We start from the raw sequence: 20156 nt of genomic DNA on the forward strand, positions 1-20156 counted from the left end.
CTAGCTTTTAATACACCAAGAGAAGAGTCAAGTTAACTGGCTGAGCACCTGTCTGTTCTTCTTCTTCAACTAGGCAATAAAACAAGGAGATGTTATCACAAAACTAAAATACTCCTGTAAGTGCTTTAGTTAATTTTATTTTTTAATCAGATCCATGGAATGAAAGAGGAGTAAAGCTACTTTTTTAACTCACCATAGCTCCTTCACATGGCTCACCACTAAGAACACTGTGCAGTGAAATGAGCAGAAGAAAAATTCAGGCATGGAACTCGAATTACATTATTTTAAAAAGACACAGTAGTTACTGCCGTAGTTGTCTGAGACATGTGGAGCCTCATAATGTTTTAAGCTGGACTACCTTCAGCTCATGCAGTTCATGCTTTTCCATTTTTAGGAAAAGAAGGCTGAGATCTGACAGTAGATAATTTTTACTGTTTAGTTAAGAAAAATCTGATAAAACACCACATAGATTTTGGTTTTCAGTGTATTGCTACCAAAAAAAACCCAAAACACCTATTCAATTAACATGGATAAGTAAAAAAAAAAAAAAAAAAAAAAAGCTATAAAAATGTGGTTAGTTATGCGGATATTAGATAGCATAATTTACCTAGTATATAATAGGTCACTGTTATCTTACTGGCACTGCCAAGTTATGAACAAGTCACTTCTGCCATCTCTCATGATTTGTTTACTGTGGCTAGTTAGCAGCTGTGTATAGCCTCACACAGCTGAATTTAACCATTCTGTCTAAACTCAGAAATACTACAGGCAAGAAGAGATTTTTCTTCTTTCTTCATATTTTTTTCATATTTTTTGTGTGAATCTGCAGGATCTCCAGGCGCCCGGTGGCATCTGGGATACCATTATCTACCTTTCTGTCAAAACAACCAAATCGCCTGAGTGCTGGGTCAATGTTGTTAGGTCTGTTGGTAGCTGCCATAACAATCACATGTACTCTCTGTTTCAGTCCATCCATAAGAGTCAACAGCTGAGACACTATGCGACGTTCCACCTCTCCATGTGTCTTCTCTCTCTTTGGAGCAATGGCATCCAGTTCATCAATGAAGATGATGGCAAAGGCATTCTTTTCTGCTTCTTCAAAGGCTTTCCTCAGGTTGCTCTCAGACTCACCAGCCATCTTGCTCATGATCTTAGGGCCATTGATCAGGAAGAAGAAAGCCCTTGTTTCATTGGCCACCGCTCGGGCAATCAGTGTTTTACCAGTGCCAGGAGGACCGTACAGCAGGATCCCACGTGGAGGCTTCACCCCTACGGCCTTGAAGAGCGCAGGGTGTTGGAGAGGAAGTTCTACCATCTCTTTGATTTAAGCCAGCTGCTTCTGGCAGCCACCAATGTCATCATAGCCCACTTCATTCAGTGACTCTTCTTCATCCTCTCGTTTGATGGGCTCTCCTTCACAATGGATCACTGTGTCTGGAGCCACTATGCAGTAAGGACTTGGATCTGTCTCCACCACTTTGAACTCCACCACACCGCACTGCTATAGACCTCCCAACCAAAGTGGTGAGGTGGATGAAGCTCTCTATAAACAGCTGGGAGAAATCTCGTGGTCACTTGCTGTTGTTCTTGTGGGGGACTTTAACCTCCCAGATATCTGCTGGGATCACAGCACAGCAGAGAGGGAACAATCCAGGAGGTTCCTGGAACGTATGGAGGATAACTTCCTCACACAGCTGGTGAGTGAACTGACCAGGGAAGGTGCCTTCCTGGACCTGCTTCTTGTGAACAGGGAAGAGCTTGTGGGGGACATAAAGATTGGAGGCTGTCTAGGGTGCAGTGATCATGAGATGATTGAATTTTCGATCCTTGGAGAAACGAAGAGAGGGGTTAGCAAAACTGCCACCTTAGACTTTCGGAGGGCTAACTTTGACCTGTTCAAAAGACTGATTAACAAAATCCCTTGGGAGGCTGCCTTGAAGGATATGGGAGTCCAGGAAGGCTGGACATGCTTCAAGAGAGAAGTCTTAAAGACACAGGAGCAGGCTGTACCCACGTGTCAAAAAAAAAGCAAGCAGGGAAGGAGACAGGCATGGCTAAACAGGGACCTTTGGCTGGATCTCAAGAACAAAAGGAGAATCTATTGCCGTTGGAAGAGGGGCCAGGTCTCTCATGAAGACTATAAAGATGCAATGAATCTATGCAGGGAGAACATTAGGAGAGCCAAAGCACAGCTAGAGCTCAACTTGGCTACAGCTTTTAAGGATAATAAAAAATGTTTCTATAAATTCGTTAACAGCAAAAGGAGGATTAGGGAAAATCTCCCTCCTTTATTGGATGCAGAGGGAAACATGGTAACTAAGGATGAGGAAAAGGCTGAGGTGCTCAACGCCTACTTTGCCTCAGTCTTTAGCAGTGGAACTGGCTGTTCCCTGGACACCCAGCCTCATGAGCTGGGAGATGGGGAGGGGAAGCAGAATGAGGTCATCACAACTAAAGAGGAAGTGATCAGAGACCTGCTACACCACTTGGATGCACACAAGTCTGTGGGACCGGATGGGTTACACCCAAGGGTGCTGAAAGAGTTGGCAGATGTGCTCGCCAAGCCGCTTTCCATGATTTACTGGAAATCATGGCTAACTGGGGAGGTCCCATTGGACTGGAGGGTGGCAAATGTGACACCCATCTACAAGAAAGGAAGAAAGGAGGATCCAGGAAACTATAGACCTGTCAGCCTGACCTCGGTGCCAGGGAAGGTCATGGAGCAGGTCATCTCAAGTGCCATTGCAAGTCATATAATGGACAACCAGGGGATTAGGCCTAGTCAGCATGGGTTTATGAAAGGCAGGTCCTGCCTGACAAACCTGATCTCCTTCTACAACAGGGTGACCTGTTTATTGCATGAGTGAAAGGCTGTGGATGTTGTTTACCTTGACTTTAGTAAGGCCTTTGACACCGTTTCCCACAGCATTTTCCTGGAGAAACTGACTGCTTGCGGCTTGCGTGGGCACACGCTTTGCTGGGTAAAAAACTGGCTGGATGGCCAGGCCCAAAGAGTGGTGGTGAACAGAGTTAAATCCAGTTGGTGGCCGGTCATGAGTGGTGTCCCCCAGGGCTCGGTTTTGGGGCCACTCCTGTTTAACATCTTTATTGATGATCTAGACGAGGGGATCGAGTGCACCCTCAGTAAGTTTGCAGACGACACCAAGCTGGGTGGGAGTGTTGATCTGCTCGAGGGTAGGGAGGCTCTGCAGAGAGATCTGGACAGGCTGGAGCGATGGGCTAAGGCCAATTGCATGAGTTTCAATAAGACTAAATGCTGGGTGCTGCACTTCATCCACAACAACCCCCAGCAGTGCTACAGGCTTGGGGAGGAGTGGCTGGAGAGCTGCCAGTCAGAGAGGGACCTGGGGGTGTTGATTGACAGCCAGCTGAACATGAGCCAGCAATGTGCCCAGGTGGCCAAGAAGGCCAATGGCATCCTGGCTTTTATCAGAAATAATGTGGCCAGCAGGGACAGGGAAGGGATCTTACCCCTGTACTCGGCACTGGTGAGGCCGCACCTCGATTACTGTGTTCAGTTTTGGGCCCCTCACTACAAAAAGGACATTGAATTACTCGAGTGTGTCCAAAGAAGGGCAACAAAGCTGGTGAAGGGTCTGGAGGACATGTTGTATGAGGAGCGACTGAGGGAACTGGGGTTGTTTAGTCTGGAGAAGAGGAGGCTGAGGGGAGACCTCATTGCCCTCTACAACTACCTGAAAGGAGGTTGCAGAGAGCTGGGGATGAGTCTCTTTAACCAAGTAGTAAGTGATAGGACAAGAGGTAATGGCCTCAAGTTGTGTCAGGGAAGGTTTAGACTGGATATTAGGAAGTATTTCTTTACAGAACGGGTAGTTAGGCATTGGAATGGGCTGCCCAGGGAGGTGGTGGAGTCCCCATCCCTGGAGGTGTTTAAGAGTAAGGTTGACTTAGTGCTGAGGGATATGGTGTAGTTGAGAACGGTGAGTGTTAGGTTAATGGTTGGACTGGATGATCTTCAAGGTTTTTTCCAACCTAGACGATTCTGTGGTTCTGTGATTCATAGAACTAGTCATTGAGTTTGTTTACTGTCTGACCTCATTGAAGAACTGGAAGACTGCATCTTTGCCCTACAGAATACAGGCACTGGAGCATTATTTATGTCTAATGCAAATTTAAATATATATGTATTTTCTTAAACTTTGAGGCCAGGTGGTCGGTAGCATTTTTAACTCATGTCATCTTTTGCCTATATTTCAGTTGGTGATCAGTTGTTGATTACTGTCAATTCAGTGGGATTTGGCTTTTGCACATGCAAAATGAATTTAGAAACTTTGATTGCTCCTACACAGAGCAGTGATACTGCAGACATTTTCAAGATTCTAGCAAAAGGTCCCATTATATATGTAGCTGTCATACATACATATAACAGGACTGAAATAATTCAACAAGTATTTTAAAAGCATAGCAAGTGGATCATATTAGTTGCTGATTTAAACTGACTTCAGCATTGTCACATAGACCTATATCAGATGAGACCTGTCCTCTGTCTGAAGAAATATAAGAAAAGCAATAGCAGTAGGAGCTTAATGAAGTTAGGGGACACTGTAAATGCCAAAAGATCCATCTAGAGAGCAGATAGTGAGGGCTGAGGACGTCTGACAATTTAAAAAATACTTAATTTTATAAAACAAATCATAAAATTACTCAAGATGTAAAATTTATTTTTATTTTAAAATGGTGATGTGGTGGTGCAATTCTTACCCCCCCAACCCCCCCTCTTTGTTGAACTGCTTGGTGCTAGGTGCAATTCCACCCACATCCCCCAAGCTATACAGCAATCTGTGGAGATAAGGACTGATAATGTTAACAAGCCTGGCTCCTGCCCCTCCCGATTGCTCAGAAACAGCTATAACGGCCCATCAACTCCTAAGGGCCTGGCACACCTGTGCTTGGGATGTGGTCAAATGGGAACAATAACAGAGTCGCACATTAATCAAATCCTTGTGTAACTGCTGGAAGGCACCAGAAAGTATTTGACAAAAGTCAATTATCTTGGACCCTATAAATGGCGACCACCAGGGAGACCCTTTGAGCTCTCCTGGATTGCAGTAGGCCTGTGACCAGTGCCTCCCCTGAGCTGGGGATGCCTCTCAGGTACCAAGCTGTTAAGGTGTTGTCTGCTCCAGATGGAAGGCCAGGGCAAAGTCCCTCACTCAAGTGTCAATTATCACCTGTTGAGGAATGCTAAGGCATTGTAAGTACTTGCTCTAAACTCAAGAAGGAAATTTTCTTTGAGCTAGCTTCTCTTTACTGTGTGTGTGGGTATGTACCCTTGTTTCTGTGTGTGTATGTCTGTTCTGTGTTCATTCCACTGAATCCAAACACCTTTGTTTCTGTATGTTTGTCTGTTTTGTTATGTGCATGCATGTATATATATAGGTACTGTTAAGTAAGTTAGTGTGGATCTTGTCATCTTAGAATCTGAATAAGTTGCTTTTCTTTCTTTTAGTATCTCTGAATTATTTTATAATAATAAATTGCTGTTAGTTATTAATAAACTTAGATTTCTTACTAAATATTACTGTGTCAATACTTTCATCTGTGACAGGTGACCAATTACTTCTTTGCAACTTTCTTTCCCTATGTCACTTCTGAATGATCAAACTCCCCTGCCTCAGTGAAGATAGATTTCTATTATTTAGCATGGATCATCCAGTCTTCTATGGAGTCATATAAAATATATCTTTGTTAGTACCTGTCTTCTGGTAGGGTTTTAACTTTAATATTATCTAATTCCTTCTGTCATGTCCTCCTGTAGTTAAGTGAACAAATGCCTTAGGTACTGATTGAGAGTAATAGGGAAATTCTTGTTGGCACACAAACTCCATAGGTCAGCAGTGAATTCCTAGTTCAAAAAAGTAAGGTAAATTCTTTCAAATTATTTATTTATGTGTTTTATATTTGATATAGAGAACACGTTCCACCCCTGCTCTTCCACATGTAATTTCTTCATCACATAATCCTGATTACTTAAATTAATTGAAGACAGAAACTAGTCGCCAAACCCTTTACAAGCATTTAGAAAACATTCTCTACAACACACAGCCAAAAGATAAACACTTTACAGAAACACTATGGGGAAAGGGAAACAAGGATAGATCTCTTGTACAGAAAGAAACACAAAGCACTGAGTTTCTAAGCAACTTAGCCTATTCTAACAGACTCTAAAATGTTCCTACTCCCTGTCAAATTGAAACAGAGACTTTAAATTCTAATATATGGGGGGAAAAAGAATAATTTGATTGACAGAGCACTTGAATGGGAATGGGGAACCTGGTGGATGAGGAAAGAAAAAATGAGGCCACTCTGCAATGAAGGAAAAGTGTCTATATGTAGCTGCATACTTTTTCAATAAGTTTCACACATTATGTTGAATATAAATAGAAAGGTAAAATTCCCAGGAAAGGTATAAAGAAAAGAACTTCATCACAATGGGAAAAGTAAAATATGAACTACTCCCCACCCCCAAAACTTATATTTTAATTCCAAAAATATATATTAAAAAAACTTGAAAATCTAGTACAAGACTTTTGGTGTTTTAAATCAGTTTGTTAAGTTTCTAATGGTACAGTATGTTTGAAGAGTAACATAATAAAGATATAGCAATGTAATAAAGATATTGTTGGATGGTGAAGCCAGGCTTTTAACAGCATGCAAGACCAAATGAAATCTGAAACACAAAAGAATGAATATGGAGGTAAATGGAAAATGTGATGCAATTTCTTATTATACTATCAAAGGTAAATTGTAGCAAACTAGATATCTTTTTCAATAAGTAACTTTTTTAGTCAAGGAAAATATAGATCTAATCTTTATACACTGCCAAAACAAAAAAAAAAAAGTGGTTCCACCTGGAAACTTTTAGTCTAGCTGGAGAAAATGGACATTATTTCCAGAATTATAAGGGGGTAAGGAACTACTAAAGAAAAGAGAGATTGTGCTGAAGGTCAAACTATGAGGCTGAAAGGAGGCTATTGTTAAAGTGTCTCATGTATTGCTCTTAAAAAACTTCTAACAACTTCTGAATTAACAGCTCTGCTACAGAAAATAAGATGGGGATAAAAAGAGCTAGTGATGCAGAGTTGGAAGACTTCTTCAGGAAAATAAGAATATCATGACAGACATTCAGAAATAGCATGAACAGGACTAATATAAACTTCTGCACTAAGATGGGGATTTATAAAACCTGTATGTACTCCTCTGTCACGAAGTCTCTATAAACTCAAAACACTATGTCTATAATGATTATAAGAGGTATAGCCAAGAGATAAAAGGAAACATTAATGTCATTATATAAACCATTGTGAGACTTCATCTGAAAAATATGTACAATACTTAGCCAAAAAATGAAAGGCTGAGGGAGACGACAAATAAGCTTTTTAAAATTACATGTGTGACATAAACAAGGAGAAAATTTTACTTCGGCTATTAGAAGATGTTAGCATGAAAATAAATGAAAAAAATTCTATCAATATATTAACAACATTTCTTTGATTTATTACTGTGTTCCTAAATCCCTCTTGTATCACTTTTCTGCTGCCCATCTGAGTACCCTAACCAGTGAAATACAGAATACAGGTCTCTTACACTCAAGTACAATGAGTGTAATTATTTAAATAACGTAGAATTTATTGTCTAAAAATCTGTGAAAAAAAGCCATTATTTTGATGGTCAAGCAATCTGCTAGCAAGCCTAAAGCTTAAACTGAAGCCCAGTGTCTGTCTGTACTGTGATCGAAGGTGTCCTATATTTTAGGTGATAGTTATTTTGGAGCCTGTCTAGATTGCTGTAACTCATTCAAACTAAAAATCTGAGCTAAGAGACCTTTTGTAGGTCAGAACTGTCTGTGCCCACAAAAAAGGTTATTTTCAATGAGTCAAAAGGTACAGACCAAAGCCGTCAAGGTTTCAGTCTTTAAAACAGCATTTAAAATGCAGTTGACAGAGTAGACCAAGAGCTTTCAATAGGAATACAAAGGGATGTGGTTGCAGAGTATTTCATTATTTGGGAAGGACTAGCTTTGGAAAGCAATAAATTTGTCTGAATATGTGGACTCTGAGCAGCTGTAGAACTGAGGAATGACAGTTTTTATTTTGTATTTGTATTGCCCTTATCACAGGGTTATTGTCATAGGATGCTAACCTATAAATTATTAATAAATATATATAAAGAATTACTACATTTTTCTTTATAAGATGTGAAATATTCACGATGATATTCATGGTATCCAGTGTAAGACCTACCTTCTACTTAGTATCAGTAATGGTTTGGAAATGGAACAATTACTGAAATACTGAGGGTGGCACGCAATGCACAGCACAACAATGATTTGAAGGATGAAGCTGTAATCTACACCCTACTGATGAAGTCAGGCTATCATCTTTGCTAGAGCCTCTAAAAAAATTAAGATGTTTCTCTGTCAGTCATATCTTTTTATCCTGTGCTAGGCCACCTGACTTTATGTGCTCTCTCCCCACCCACACACACCTTTAACACATACTTGTAGAATAGGCAATCTATCTGTAAAGACAAATCACCTCATCTATCTCAGAAAGAGGTATGTAGCCACCTCATAGAGCCTGACTTCTTTAAGGAAGGACCCTAGGTGAAATAACTTAGACTAGCCATGCAATTTTTTAAATCATTAAAGTTAGGTAATTTTTTTTTAGTGTCCTGATTATTTTTGAAGTTCTTGATGTAATGGAGTCCTGTTCCTAGATTTGATTTATAAGTACTCCTAGAATATAAATAATAATAGTAGGAAAAAAGTACTGTAAAAATAATAAATAACCACAAAATACCTAGGCCTTCATTTGGTCTTCTCCCAGAATATTACAGTGGTATTTATTACAATTTCTATTTTTCATCATAAACATCAAATTACTAGCCATTAGGCAAGGGTACAACTTTTTGTGCCTTACTTACTTTGCCAGACTTAGATATAAATCTCAAAAGGCTGTTTTCCCAATGGCCAGATGAACTCAATATTTGCAATGCCTATTCAGTATCAGGAGTTTTAATCTACTAGGTGGTAGAAATATGGGTTTTGCTATAAAGGACCCAGCTGTACTGTAAACTTGGGCTGTATTTTATACCTCTCTGAGTGAGTGCTCTCTAGAACAGGTGCATATGCTATTTCTATTTATTCCTCTTAATTACCAGTCAGAAGCACCTGTCTTCTCCAAACATGGAGTTTTAGCATTTAATACACCTTTAGATATAACCAGGACATCCAAGCAGTAAGTCAAATAGGGGCCAAAAGATGGCCTCTCCAAAATAAAGATGTAGAGCCTTCTGGGTTTTTTTGTACTCCCATATTTCAGTAATAGGGTCTTCACCCTCAGAATTTTTATCTCTTTTCTTTTTTTTTTGTTAAGAGATGGGAATGATGATCCCTTCAACTTCACTCAATCTAGCTATGAAATTATTTCACTACTAGGAATATTGCTTTAGGTCATTCTTATTTCAGTGTATGCTTTTTGCTAAATGGTATGACTGCAATAAAATCTAAGCATATTATCTGAATATAAATTCATTCCTCTCTTTATAAAAAGAAGATATAACCAGGCTGGATTTGTTTCAGCAGAGTTGTATTCAGTAGATATTGGCTTAAGCCTGGTTTGGAAGGTTTTAAAGACAGGAATTAACTGTTATTCTTAAAACAATTCATGTGAGATTTTGGGATACATCATACCACCGAGATCAAAAGTTTATTAATTTATTTCATTTTCAAGAAACGAACTCAAAACAAAGAAATGTGAATAACATATATCATCTGATGATAATTTATGGTCACAAATAAAGACAGCTTGATTAGTTCTGCCCGGTTTTGATGTCTCGTAATACTTTTTTTTCTTTTTCTTTCTCCAATTCTCTATACAGTGTTAATCATTAATAAAAATATTCAAATGTGTGTAGGCTAGGAACTGATTGCCTGTAGGACACTGTTAGAAAAACATGCACTTAAACACTGAGTAAGCCAGTATCGGATCAAAGTAATGTGTCATGTTTTATTTTGTTTTGATATTTTGCTTTGTTTTTTATTCTCTCTTCCCAAAAATAACCAGAAGCCTTCTGAATTCTAAGTATACTGGAAAATTATTATTAGCACACTTAAATTTTTTTTTTTAAAAAAGCTAGCTTATACAATCTGTTTTCTACCCATGGTGATTGGCATTAAAAAAGAATTAAAGAGGGTTAATGCAATCAGTCAAGTCCTACATTACCACTTTCATATTTTTTGTGTGGTGTATATATATTTCAAGTCTATAATATGTGGTCATTCTGTTTACAGATTTTAAAATACTGATAAAACACTCCCTTTCTTCCAGTTCTCTGGAACTTCTCCCATGTCCAGGCCTTATTGAAAATAAACATTGTTGGCCCCTAAAAGCCCTTGCTCAACTCTGCTAATACTTTTAATTTATTAATCCTGTTTCTTTGAAATAGATAACTTTATAAGCTGCTATTAAACATTTTCCTGTTATTGTTGGAATGGAAAATATATCATGTATTATTATACTAAAAGGTTGAAAAGAAATATTTATTATACGGTTCTTTTTACATTATTGTTGAAAAGCCTGACTTTTCTACTTCAGAAGAAATATTATAGGATTCATCCTTTTCCTGGTATATTTGTACTCAATTTTTCTGTAATTCAAAGCATCCTAAGTTCCGCATTTTTTTCTTTAGTGTCTCTCAACAGTCTTCTACAAGTTTTAGGTGTAAGATTACTTATGATTTTACCTCCTTTTCCTATTGGTTTCTTAATTAGAATGCTCCTTATTTATGTTCTTTAGCTGATTTCACTACCTTTAGCTGTGCTGGTTTCAGGGTTTGGGGTTTTTGTCCTGTTATAGTTTTAAATTTTGTCTTTGTCACTTTCTTACATTCCATTTTCACTTGTACTCTCCTTTTTCCATTGATCCTGCAAGCAAACATTTTCTCTCTTCCCAAATTGCGCTGCCAGTAAATTGCAGAAAAATAAAGCAACCTTGAGACAATAAAAAACAAGCACCGTTTCCTTGCCAAAGAGCAATTTGGTGTTACCAGTAGTGTAAAATTCCTGAGAATAGGAAGACTATTAGACATCTGGAGCCGTTAAAGAAACTTCAGCCCCTCTAACATCCTGTGCCTTAGGCATATTTGTTATAATTAACTCTCTCTGCTAAGGCAGTTAACTAAAAATTCCCAGTAAATTTTACTATACTGGAACATCTTTTGAGAGATGGAGGATATAGGTAAAAATCATTATCTAAGGATGTGTCCTACAGAAAGCTGTTGTCTCGTTACCTTCTTTTTCTTTACTTTGGACATGATGATGTATCATTCATGGCAGTGAGAATTTACAGGCTGTAGGTTCCTGGGAACCCACAGCATTGCTATTCGTCTTTTATTGATGATGTACGCAGCTCCTCCCTTCGGTGAATTCTCTGTATCGCTTTTGTTACATGTCAGGCTACGCTGTACATCGCTGCTCTGTACCTGTAAAACACAAACCGGGGGAGGTGCCATGCTCTGCAGTAGGGCAGGAGGGCTCTGGAGATCTCCTTGTCCTGAAGGGACAGGTGACTGGGCAGGAAAATGGAGAATTGGAGCTTACTGCCAACTAATTCCAAGGCTGAAAAGAATGCAAAGAAACAAGAAACATAGTGTAAAAGATAGTCATGTAGATAAATGTCATATCCTTTTCTTGCAGTCAGATTTCTCTTCTTGATAACAAAACCAAGTGTTTATGGCTACATCACAAGGTCTAAATCTTAAAAGATGTAAAAGATTCAAACAGCATAATTCTACTTAATTCAATTTAATCTGTGTTGATTTATGTTTATTAAGGATCTGGCTCAGTATATAATTAAATGTAAAAAAATTATGGAACACAGATACAAGAGGAAAATATGCCTAAGGAATTTTTTTCTCTGTATGCTTTTTCCTCTATAGCTGAAACAGTATAACAGCTGTACTTTGAATAAATGTCATGAATCCAGGCTACTCTGAAGAAAAATAAAAGCCTATTAGCACACATATCTCTTTGTCCTCTCTCCATGTGCCTTCCAGAATGGCAAAAATGTTTTTGTCCAAAATCCTGCCAGCTGTGGGGTATAATGGTGCTGCAGAAAGCCAACATACCTCAACTGCTGGCTCTTCTGTGGTTTGTAACAACTCAGCAACAACATCAGGGTTGATCTGTAAAAAGATCAACAAAAGCAAAAAGATAGTTGGCCAGTGGTGGGTCTCAATGAACCATTGTAGCCTTCATTCTCTTCCAAGGTCTTTAGAAACAAAATTCAATGTACCATATGAATGAGAAATATTAATAGTCAATCTTCAGTACAAGACTTCTAACTTTCCAGAAGAGTCTTGGAGTAGTTTGGTATTCTATTTATTTTTTTTGCTGCTGAGAATTATAAGCAACTCAGAAATTAAATAAGTCTTAAGGGAAACCTAAACCAAGATGAATGATTGATACCTGGTTTTGATTTTGTCAAACAGGAACCTATCACTGCCACTTTTACTCATGTCAGTGGAACTGCTCATGGAACAAGGTCATATTTAATGCACATCAGGCAGGGACACTCAAGCCTTTTCAAAGGCTGGGACTGTATGGAGCTAAACCTTCCAGCTGACAGATGTAATCTAATTTTAAGTACTTTTTAATGTTGTGTGTGTACTGTATACATAAGCTTATTTAATGTAGGATGAAATTGATCTCAAGGTATAGAATCTATTCTTTTGGTTTCTGTTACATTCCTTTTTTTCCCATTTCTTACTGCAAGTCATATTCTGCCTGTCATATTCTTTCAAAGCACATGTGCATTGCCACACTTACCACAGCTGTCCCCTGTGTGTATCAAATGCAACATGCTACTCCCTGCATTTTCTGTATCTCCAGTTAAAATGTCATGCTGCTGCTGCCATGCAGCCTGTCACCTGTGCTTAAGTACTTCCCTATCATGGCGCTCACCTCTGACTGCATCTTGGCAGCTGCCAAATCAGTCTTACAGGAAATGTGACAAGAACTGTAATATTGAGCAAAATATGTAAGGCATACCAAGGACAGAAAAAAGGAAAAAAAAAAAGTTGTATTTTTGGGGGGGGGGGAAGCATAAGCAAGATATGTATGAGATCCACTGCTAACCTAACACCAAAAAAAATTGTCTTTAGGCTGCAACTAAATGACCATATCAAATAAAGGAGGCACCTGAAGTATTACTGAACAGGAATTTAGGAGAACAAATCCAAATTTCTACACTCACTTAAGTCATGCATTGCTTTTAGCCTAGATTCTCCAAGTTTTGCCTTTATCAAGTCAGGCCTGGCTCATCATGTGAAAGAAACGGGCCATGAACTAGTAGCCTAGTGGTTAGGTATATTATTCCTGGGGAAAAAAAGTTCTGGTTTCTTTCCCTGTAATATGGTGCTGTTTTATTTTGTTCTGATCTTGTCTTAATAGATTTTAATTAATAAGTCCTCTAAAAACTGAAAAAAAACAAAACAAAACAAAACACTTTCAAAACACTCAAAGTTTTCCCCCTTGAAAATTCTCAATTTGATTTTTCTGGCTTAAGCTCACCCTGTTCTAAAACTAATGCAAACATGTTTGAGTTAAACACCTGCTGAGCTTACTGGACCTTGAATTTCATACAGAAAATATTGAAAGAGATGCATTTCAGCTTACTTAAGCACTTTACCAGTACTTAAATTTAAGTTTCTAGTTCATCAGTTCTTATGTTAAGTGATATATATTACACATGCTGAAAGGTAGGTGACTTTAAAGGTTTTATAGCAGCAGCTAGTTCTCTTATATTACACATCTAACTAATGAGTTTAAGGTGAGATTCATCAGCTTAAATGTTGATGCCTACAGTGTTTACATCTGAGTTTAACACCCTGGATTGCCTTTATCAGTAGAGAGATACTGGCCGTTTCAGTCTGTAATTAGTCTGGCCTGGTTTAGATATCTGCCTTAAGATGCTATAAATTGTTCCCATTTCTCTACAACTGTTTTTATGTGAGAAGAGGTAGAGTCTCAGTGGTGGTGTGCCCTAGGTGACTGTATCCTCCATCTTTCCCTTGCTTTCATCTAAAAGTTATGCCTACAGAGGGGAGATTAAGCGACTTAATTGGGCAGAGGTGATCTCTCTTGAGGCTCTCAAAGGGTCTGACTTACTTCCACATAGTGGAGGTCCCCACTTAATTTAAGAACAAGAATTACAAAATTTAGGTGCGAGGGAGATGTCTTGGTTAAGTATGTTGACAAACTTTACTTCTGGCTCATATCTGAATAGAGGTTACCCAAAAGCAACAGCTGACTAAAAGATGAGCCCACAGGTCTTATCAATGTGCCTTTGTCCCTGCCCAGCCATACCTGCAATATGGTATTGTCATGATCTGCCTGCAAAACAAGCGAGCAAAACCAACTTCAGATGGATATGTGTTGTTAGATTTTATGATTAAAGATTCATCTCCACACACATGAAGAAGCCTAGAGGCACAACAGCAGGCAGGGGAATGAGTCCCCCAATTTGATCCCTCCCAGGGCATCCCAGGAGGGTGTCATCCCCATGGGCTGTGAGTGACACCCATCACCATCAGTCAACAGGAGAGGATCTCCAGGCCACCTTACAGGCTGAGAGGGGATACTGCCCATAGAGGTAAGGGACTCAGTGTGGGATTCAGAGGGGAGCATTTTGGGATTGTACAAAACTATTATCAGATTATTAGAGAAGGAGCCAAAGACAGGAAAAGGGAGGGATCTGGGTGATTTGTGGAGAAACAGGAATAGCAAAATAGAGAGATAAAGAGATAAAAGGGGCCAGATGCCTCTTATTAGGCTACTGGTCAATATGCTTGTCTAGCTATGCCCTATGCCTTATCACCTCAGTCTGTCCTGTATTAAACTCCATTTCTGACTATTTTTCTGAATAAGGGGCTTTATTTTCAGCATGCATGTGTGTACATGGAGGCCTCAGTGCCAGCAGTTAGAACTGGGCACTACAGATCATAAGGACTATGTACCTTGAGTGTCAGCAACTTGAGAGACTGGTGTAGTGCATGTTTGCATGTGGTCACTAGCTAACATCCAGTTGGACTAGCTGGTGAGGATGACGGAGGCTTGGGAGCCAAGTATTAAAGCAGATGTAGAGACCAGAGTGGTCTGAGAGCTGACTACTGGAGGATCCAGAAGATCCATGCCAGCAACTAGAGAGTCTGTGAGGGTCTGGGGATCAGAATCATTTGCATGTGTGTATTTTTGTGCATGAAGCACTTGGGAAACCAGAAGATCCAGGGGGCAGCTACTGGGTAGACTGGGTGTCTAAAGCAGTCTGCTGGAGGAATCCATACTGTGTGTATAAATTGCCTGCTAACACACCTTCATCGTGAGCTGCCAGAAATGGAGACAGGACTAAGATATCTGTGCTACCTCTATTTGTGTGAGTGTTTCTGTCTGTTATTTTGGTGGCCAGCCATGAGTATGTATATGTGTATCGTGGAAGTGTACATATGTGTGTGTGTGTGCGTGTATATGCTTATCAAGAATATGTTCTCAGCTCAGTCTGGCTGCTCTCTGGACCTAGGAATATGGGGTTGTGGCAGACACCTCTGTGAGGCTACTGGATTCAGCAAATTGCAGTGAATTTTCTATGTATTTGGCTTCTATGTATTATTAAACTGAATGTTATAAACAGTTATAAACTTACAGAGAAATGTAAGGGGCAATTTCAATCCTTTGGTTCAGATGAGAATTTCTCTTATATGAGAGTCAATTTCCTCAAATATCAAAACTCAAGGGATTCCTTCTGTGTTTTATAATACTTTTGTTCAAAAGCTGCAATCTCTGCAAGACCTAGTTGTGAAGTGTGGGAATGAATTTTGTACTCCATTTTCATTGAAATAACTTTTGGTATTGCATAAAGCTGTGGGCTGCCACTTCTTCAGTCTTTGCTATGCTGGTCGTTATGTGTGGAATATTTGTGTAAACATTAAGTGAGTCATAGAAGTTTTGGGTTTGAAATCGAAGGGGGAAAACTACCTTGTGGAAAGGGAAAATTGTGCAGAGAGGATTTTTAGTATAAAGTTATAAAACCCCACACCTATTTGCCATTTGAAATTACAGCAAGCTATATCCCGAGGTCTTTCTAAAATGGGAAGTCTATTTCTCTGTCTATATATCTTAGGTTTTATACCACACCCACAATAACTACGATTTGGCACAATATGCTACTGAAGTTGGCTGTTACAGTTATTTCTAGAAAAGAGTAAGCAATCAGAACAATCATTTCCATATCTTCTTTCAGAATAATAAAGGAATCGTCAGTCTACAATAGCTGTACTTTTTGTGGTAGATTTTGTTCAGTTTTTACATTGTATGCTATATGATGAGACCGATATGACCATTAGTTTATCACAGTTTCTTTGAAAGGTACACCAATTTGAAGTAACAAGCCAGTCTTTAATCTTGACCTGTTTTGAGTGAAAACAGAAATAAGTCTGAAATAAGTTACTGTATTCTTAATGATTCTTTTCTCACCCCTATTAAAAGATGTATGTAATTAATTATTTTTTGGCATGATTGGAAGGCTGTAAATGCATGACTCAGTCATTCAGTACTTAAAATCATCAAAATGGGTATATTAGGCTGAATTCACAGTCCATCTACATTTCGCCTAATAATGCCCAGCAAAGGAAGGATAGATGCGTGCAATAATTCTTAATGCAAACCCAGGTTTTAGCAGCATGCAGGGAATTCTAAACTGATTTCTTGATAGCTCCTGATGGATTTTTCTTCTATGAAAGCATTTAGTTGCTGTCTGAATTCATGCAAATATTTGGCATCTACAACATCTTGTCAATGACTTCCATGGTTTCAATTTTATATCATGATTGGACAGGACATAGTATCTCTCAAACTTTATTTTGGAGAATGGAAGATTGTGCAAAATGAAAGTAACTCAAGAACTAATTGGTAGCTGTCAATAAACTGATTTACAAATGATCTAGTAATCATAGGCTTTTCACCTTCACTCTGAAGCCACACTGAAGACTGCCTTTGAAAACATGGTTGTCTAAATTTGACAAGCTTGAGTTATATGATCCCACATCACCTTTTAGATAAGAATCCGAGAGCCAGCTAAATAAGTACACATCTTTTGCTTAGAAATGCCTCCATATCATTTGACTAAGAATGCACAGATCCTCTGCAGACAAATCAAGAACAGAACTCAGCCTTCCTAAAGCTCCGTCTATGTTTTTGCAATAAAAACCCCAATCCCTTTATTCAATGTCTATCCCAGTTCACTTACTTTTGTCACATCTTACTGTCTAGTGTTCATTTGTATCAGATTTGGTTGTAAGTAAGCAGAGTATTTATTGCTCCAATTACTTTATTAGGTATTGCTAGGCAGAAAAGTCCTTGAATGCAAGGACCTACTGTACAGTTCACATAAACCTGTATTCGTTTTTTTTTAAGGGGAAAAATGGCTTTAATTTCTGGCTGATAGAATTTATCTATGAGGTATGAAAATCGCAAACATATTCATCACAATCCTTCCTTTTCTAGTCCTGTTAATGGGTGCACATTCTCACTGTGATTGCATCCTGTTTCTATCAATTTCTATACAGGAATGATATGTTCTTTTCTATTAAATATTCTGAAGAAAACATATTTTCAAACTCAGAATCCTTCTCGTACTGTAATGAATCTATTTTATTACAGTTGAAAGCACGCTACAGAATGTCCATTTCTATTATATTGAAATTCAGTTTAAAATACCTTTTATTAAAATATAGCATCTGCTTGTAAAGCAATATGCACTCTTACAGGGAAAACAAAGAACCAGGCACCTGTGACATGGATTTAACATTTGGAGTGACAAAGAATTTCCTTAAAAAGAAAGTTTAAAATGTTAAGGATTAAAAAAGAGATAAGGAAAAAATCACTCTGCCCACTTTTACATTTACAACAGTAATTAGTATCTTTTAAATAATGGTACTTCGCTGTATTTCAATGTACATTTAATTATGTTCTCATCCTCTGAATTAAGTGTTCCCGACTTCAGCTGAGAAGCATAGTTGCATATGCTGTAGAAATCTGCTGGCCTGGAGTGGAAATAAGTTGTATGTAATTACCTCTCTCACCTCTACTTCTTTGGACCCAGCCTTGACATGCACTAGCAGTGCTGTGCTTCACACCAAGTTGCAAAGCCACATTGTAAGCTGTTTGCTTTCTGATTCTGTTCTGTGCTGTTAGGCTGTTGCCAGTCAGCTGCTTCAGTGATGTACAGTAAAATGCAAGTTATAAAATGCTGTGATAGTTATGTGAAATAGACTTTTTTTTGTGAAGTTATATTCTTTCCCAGGTAATGGAAAATAATTTCTGTGGAAACACTTTATTGGAGGTTAACACATTAAAAAAACCCCGAACCAGAAAAGTTCAACCCTAGTCTTTCAGGTGAGTGTTGCAGAGCTTAAGCAATTATCAACTGTGTTAGTGTGATGCACAATCATGTTCCCTTGACAGTAGCCCAACAATGTGATAGTGCTGTAGGGACTACCATCTCTGAGCCACATTCTACTAGTATGTTTAACAGGAATATCAGATAGCTGAGGACTGATAAAAATTACTAATGGATTCATCCTCTGAAATCTAAGAGGAGCTACAGCTGCCTGGCAAGCAAAGGGAGGGAGGCTACAGCACTTGCTTCCACAGCAACACTCAGAAGGAGTAAAAGGAAGACTGAACAGTGTAAACTGATGGCTGCTGACTCCAAGGTTTTAGTAGCCTAGCAGGTGCTGTGCTGAGCAGTACACAGTGATGGTGGAAGAGCACAGATAAGTGGAATGCACCAAAAAGTAAAAATTGCATGTAGACTAGGATCTTAGAAAGGCCACTGATCCACATTATTCCAGTGAAATGGAAGTTAAATGCAATAGCAGTACAAAGCAGTCTTCCTTTGCCTTACGAGCACATATCATATAAGACTATAAGTCCCTCACTGACCTGCAGAGGTTAGAAATGGTACTCACAGTCAGTGTGTAAGGACATATAAGCACCCAGATGGAGAAAAGCCAAATGTTTATCTGCATGAACTAACAAAACGTTCTTGAAACTGTGCCTAGCCACATTCTCCTGGTGATGCTGGAGGAATAATTTTCTTTCTCTTTTCCCATCTCTGAGTCAGTTTCAGATGCCATACAAGGTTCGAGGTATGGCACGGTGCAAGCAAACCAATTATATATCACTCCAGGCTAGAAACACTATGACTGTAAGCAAAAGTCATAGGACCTGTGGTGGGTTGATCCTGTCCAGTAGCTAAGTGCTCAATCCACCTTCCCTCCCCCAGAAAGACGGGGAGAGAATAAGAACAAAATAGATAAAAGTTGTGGGTTGTGAGAAAAACAGTTTAATAAATGAAGGAAAGAGGGGAAAAAAAACCCAAAAAACAACCAGCAAACACTACAAGAGATGCTAAGGCAATTGCTCACTACCCCCCACAAACAGACTAATGTCCAGCCAGTCTTCAAGCAACAGCCACCTGGGAAGAGAAAATCTTTTATTGCTGAGCATGGTACTATGTGGTACAAGGTATCTCTTTGGCCAATTCAGGTCAGCTGTTCCAGCTCTGTTTCCTCCCAGCTTCTTGCCTAGCCCCAGCCTATACCTGGTAGGGGGCAGAGTGAGTTAAAGGGAAAGCCTTGATGCGGTGCAAATACTGTTCATAAGTAACCAAAATATGAATGTGTTATCAGTGCTGTGTTAGTCACACATCCAAAACACACCACCATACCAGTTGCTACAAAGGAAGTTAACTCCATCCCATCCAGACCCAGTGCAGAGTGATCCAGCTTGTCCCAAGATGCTGATGCTGCTCTTTACACTCTAGTTAGCTCTGCCTACACTTGACCTGGTGTTCAGGTGTGTTTCCAATTCAAGCAAGATGGAAATTCGAGTCCCAGGAAAGATAGGTGAGCTTGTCAGTCTTTTCTTTTTGGGCAGGCTCTTTGGGAGCCAGATGTGGCCTCTAGATGTCTTTGAAGCAGCTGACTGAAGATAGTGGTGTGGGAAATAGCCTGGCAGTGCCTTAAACTGAAAATATGTCCTGTTTCACCCTGAA

The 20156-nt window shown here is 39.0% G+C and overlaps 1 pseudogene; it reads right to left on the reverse strand.

Moving 5' to 3' along the window:
• Positions 1-740: 740 nt before the first annotated feature.
• On the reverse strand, positions 741-13018 carry LOC141921631 (transitional endoplasmic reticulum ATPase-like; annotated as a pseudogene).
• Positions 13019-20156: the final 7138 nt, after the last annotated feature.

Source organism: Strix aluco, chromosome 3 (assembly GCF_031877795.1).
Source record: "Strix aluco isolate bStrAlu1 chromosome 3, bStrAlu1.hap1, whole genome shotgun sequence".
Lineage (NCBI taxonomy): Eukaryota > Metazoa > Chordata > Aves > Strigiformes > Strigidae > Strix > Strix aluco.